The sequence below is a fragment of the Chenopodium quinoa genome, unplaced genomic scaffold (assembly GCF_001683475.1).
Source record: "Chenopodium quinoa cultivar QQ74 unplaced genomic scaffold, ASM168347v1, whole genome shotgun sequence".
NCBI classification, from domain to species: domain Eukaryota; kingdom Viridiplantae; phylum Streptophyta; class Magnoliopsida; order Caryophyllales; family Amaranthaceae; genus Chenopodium; species Chenopodium quinoa.
Window position 1 is genome coordinate 3,209,279 of NW_018743136.1, and position 5,443 is coordinate 3,214,721.

Here is a 5,443-nt window from a genome sequence, read left to right on the forward strand (position 1 = left end):
GGCAGGCTCCTATTGGCCTACGTGAAGGACACGTGGCGGAACCTGGTTGGTCCACTTGTCAAACGGTGATTGGTGGATAAAAATCCCCTAATCACTAACTATGAGATATGTGAGTTTATTTTAATTATACAGATAAATTTTATCTTCTAATATTTGATATTTTATCTAAATATATATTGGATAAGAAAGAGATTTACACTTTTTTAATAAATTAAAAAAATTAAAATTTTGAAAATATATTTTATCATTTTTTAAATAATTAATATTAAACTAATTATTTTTTAAATTGATTTTTTATTTAAAAATTTTTTAAAGAACTAAGGGTCACCGTGTTTTGTGTGTGCATGACTGACAGGCTAAAGTCGTATCACCTAATCAAAAGTAATTCCTAAAATCACTAACTAAAATAAATAGGGAAGTAGGGTCGAATCCACAGGGAAACAATGTTCTTTTATTTCTAATAAATTATTATAATCTAAATTATCAAGAAACGAGGAAGAATTGTGAGAATTATACTACGACAATAATTAAACTAAGGGAATAATCAATAATAAAAATATATAGGGTCATGGGTTCACCAATAATTAATACTTCGGGATAAAACATAATAATCAATTATTAATGCATAAATTAAATATATTATAAGGGATTTCGCTACGTATTATAATCACATAATTAATCTATCGGTATTAAATCGCATCTCTCGAATCTGACTTAACCATTTATAAATTAATTCTACCTATTGAAACTAGGCCTTAATATTAATCCTCGTCTCTTGAATCTTGAATCAATATTGCGTACCTAATACAATTAAATCTGCGCAAATCTAATTGCATAACATTATAACAATCTATAGGAAATTAACCTAAAACATTGAGAATTCAATAGTAAATCAACCCTTCATATTAATCATGGATCCCCACAACACTAGAATTAAACTACTCGTGCATAATTAAATCTAAACTAAACAAAGCAATTCAATTAAGCATGATGAATCAAAGCAATTAAAATAAACGTAATTAAAAGAAAGAACAAGAAATTAAAGAAAACAATAATAATAATAAAACTAATTATAAAACAGTAACAACATAACAAAGAAAAACTATGAATAAATTTTTTAAAAAAATATATCTCTAAGCGATAGCCTCTCTCACTAGATTGGTGAGTTCCTTGCCAAAATCCCTTTTCTTCCGCTCCACTCATAAAGTCCATTCCCTTTTGCTCTTGGTTACTGTGGCATGCAACCACACGGGTAAAGATTTCTTGAGGAAATCTGAGGAAAAAACCTTCCATATCCCCCTCTATCTAGTTTTCCAATCAACAAGGAGCTTTTATTACATAATTTCTACCTCAAATCTTCCATCTTTTCTATTCACCTATGGGGTTTTAGCAGTTAATGTACTCTTTCTCCTTGAGCCCATCACCCTGCATCATTTGGAAACCAAAGGAAGTTATTGCTTCAGCTTTTTATTCCTTGCCACTTGTTTGACATGCACTTGCTTATTGTCTCTTTAAACAATCAGTTCTTTTACTATAAGAAGGATTTGTGTTTTATCCCTTTTACACATACTTTCTGCCTCTTCTTGTTCCTCGTCTTTGTCCCTTTCTTGTCTGTACTTCACAATTAAAGTAGTATGGAAAATCATAACCCAAACAATCCTCATAATAATGAAAATGATCCACAAAATCATAATCGTCCTAGATACCATAGAATGGGAGTCCTGGTAACCCCACCACCTCATCCAAATGCGTTGGGGAACATTAATTTTAATAGCTCTGCTATTGGTGTCTTCGTTGGCCCCAACCCCTCATCTGCTGCCTATGTGCAACATATTATTAATCAGAGGTGGGTGTCTAAGGGAAATGTCCGTGTTCATCGAACAGGGGACTTTTTTCTCTTTGAATGCCTAGTCCAAAGTGATCTGGAAGGCTTGTTAAGACAGTACTCAACGGTGTTTGATGGGAGAATTATCTATCTTAGAAGGTATCATGTTAATTTAGTAGCCCAACAACTTAATTTCTCCACTGCCAGAATTTGGGTTTGGGTCTATGGCTTGCCCCTCCAATTCTTGACAGAAGCATGGGCAAGGTGTATTTTTGTCCATATCGGCTATCTGGACACCATTAAACCGATTACGAATGGTCGGCTTCCGGAGAGGGCGGAGCTGCGGACTTGCATGGTTATTGATTTAACTTAACCGATCATCTCTGATTGTTTTATACCCATTCAAGGGGAGCGTGTTATTTAGGTTCACTTAAGGTATGAAGGTATTTATCGCTTTTGTAAATCTTGTGGGTGTGCTGGTCATCATAATACTAGTAACTGTAATCTGAGTGGTGATGTTACGGCTAGGCGCCTTCTACGGCGTTTAGAGGTGGTCAAAAGGGATGGTCTAAGGGTGTTGCATGGCCCCTTAGACTACCCCTATTACTCTAATTTTGTTCGAGGTTTGCCTAATGTTTTTACGTATCGCAATTGGGCTGTGAATCTCACTAGGCCACAAGAACCTGATGATATTCCTTTAGGTGAGCGAGCTCTATTCAATGAAATTTCGGATTCGGATTTTAAATCGAATGACAGCAATGACACAGTTTATTTCTCGGGGTCGGGAAGTTCAAGTGACTCCGAGGTTGCGCATGCTAATAATATGGAGGTCAGAATTGATCTTGGGGCTGTGAGACTTTCACCTGGAAGACGACTCGGCAAAGGACGTGACCTCTATGCTGGGTTTACTCCTCAAAATCTTAATAATTCACCTCCACAAGGATCTTGGCTTGGGGCCCAAAATCTTTCAAGGGCTAGCCCAGGCCCCTCAAACCAGGTGGATTGATCAACGGATAGGCCAGTTGGAACAATAATTCCAACTTCTCACAGGGCGAGCAGAATCAACCCTATTACGAATCAGGGTGGCCCAATTTGTGAATTTTTATCCCAACCTTCTATGCCAGGAAGGGGGGTTCTTCGAATTTTGAGGTAGGGGAGTCATCGATAGCGGTGAGGCAAAGGGGGATGGATGTTCGAGCAAATCAGTCACGGACCCTGTTCCAAACCTTAGGGATAAGTGACTGGGCTATTCCTCCTCTTGAAATGGTCAGATTTCAAGGAGCTATGGACGATGGTTTGGCGGATGGCTTTGACCCAAACTTGCACCATCAACTTGTGGGTCAGTTTGGGGTTAATGCGGAAAGCTCGATATGCAGGATTGAGCAGCACCAGATTATCAATCAAACGGGCCAGAATACGTACAATGATGAAATTGGGGTAATTTAGAAGTCTTGTGATAATTTTTTAGAATCTAATCATTTAAATTTGTTGGAAGCAGGAAGATGTATTTTGAACTCAATGACTATTTACAAAGCTACTACTAGGAGAGTGTATCCGACTACAGCACGGTCTCATTTCCTTCCACACTCACCAAATACCTTTGGAGGGGATATGCCGAATTTACTAATGACGGAATTCGACCCTCCGAATTCTCCAGTCACTCGTGTCTCACCTACAGGGTCCATTGGTGTGGCTGCTATGTTTCGGGCTGAAGAAGTTCTCAGTTCCCGTAAGAGGACTCGTAGTATTGATAGAGTTCCGTCGAAATCTTGTGATGATGATTTGGTTCGTGAATCTTCCTATGATTTTGGATGGGGAGAGCGGAAGAGATTGAAGACCCTTAGTCGGTGGGCGGATAAGGGGGGTTTTAACATTTGGAAGCGTGATAAGTCTGGGGTTTTTGAGTTCAAATCTAAAGCTATATCGGATGTGGATATGGCTAGGCAATGTGGTGTGCGTATTAAGGAGCCACCCTTCGGTAATTTGGGGAAGAAAAGACAGCAATCAAGCTTATCTTCGGAGTCCTCTAGCTCGGCAAAGAAGCAACGAAGTGAGGAAGTAACCTCGAATTTCCATGACTTTGGCAGTAATATGGAAATGGAGATGCTGCAGGATGTTAATGAGGCTTTGGGAGATCATGTTGGTGAGGTGGCTGCACGGAAACAGCCCCCGATGGATAATTGAAGATCATCAGTTGGAATTGTAGGGGGCTAAACGACACACTTTCCCCTACACATCCTTATTTAGTGTGGTTATTAGCTACTAAATTGCCTAATTTTATGTTTATTTCGAAAACTAAAATGTTGTTTAATGATGTTAGTGCTTTAGTTGCAAAGTTTACTCCAAGTTCTTCTTTTGGAGTAGACTCAGTAGGCTCAAAAGGGGGGTTTAGCCTTGTTTAGTTGGTATTTAGGGGATTTTTTTGTGTTACGTCTTCTCCTAATTTTATCTTTTGTAATATTGTTGATATTAATGGAAGTAGTAGGCATCTTTTGTTTTTGTAAGGAGCGTCGAAAGTAGAAGATTGACCTAAGGTGTGGGAGGATATTTCTTCTCTTATTTCAAATAATCTAAATGTTTTGATTATGGGAGATATTAATCAATTAGAAGATTTTATTGATAAATTAGGGGGATCATCTTTGATTAGGGGTTTGGAGAATTTCCTATATTGGAGATATCAAATGGACCTCCTTGAAGTTCCTTTTACGGATCCCTGGTATACTTGGACTAACAAAAGGATGGGTCAAGAGCTGATTATGGAGCGGTTGGATCGAGCTTATTCTTCATCACAATGGTTTGATAAGTGTTTTATTTGTCCACTTATCATGGCATTTTAAACACGATTTTGTACTTTTTCCCCTACTATAATCCCTTCTCCTAACTCCTTTTATGGTGATTTGCATCTTTTGGCTTCCCCGTTTCTTTTTATGTGTGTGCTCGTGTTTGTAGGTGCAATGAGAATGTGGCTAGGTGGCTCAAGCTTGAAGTCCTTCTTGAGGGAGCTTGCACCAGGAAGGAGCGGGCGTGCACCTAGTAAGGAGCGGCCGCTCCTAAACTCAGCACTACATTTTTGCCTTCCCTGCTCCAAGTAGGAGCGGGCGCTCCTCCTACCTCCCAGCATTATGTCATCTCCTGAACCATGAGGAGCGGGCGCTCCATATAGAGGAGCGGGCGCTCCTACTTAATGGAGCGGGCGCTCCTCCTGTTCTGATGCCCGATTTTGACGGATTTTACAATGTAATTTTGGAGCATATAAATATGACGCTTGACTTTAGTTTTTGGGATCTTCTTTCCCTTTAGTTTTCTTAGGCCCTTAGTTTCTCTAAACCCTCATTAATTAGCTTAGATCTTCTCAAACTCAATCATTGTAGTAGATTAATTAAAGATTTTTCTCTTGAATTCAACAATTTCTCAACCTTGAAGCATTTTAAGTAATCTCTTTCCTCTATCTCTTACTCTTTAATTTCAGTTTTTATTTACTTTGAATTGTTAATTTCTCCCTTGATCTTGTTTAATTGTTGTTGCATGTTCAATCTACTTTATTCCTACTACTTCTCTCAACTTGTTAATTTAATGCTAGAATTAGAACTTTTTGTTATGATGTCCTTCACCATGTTT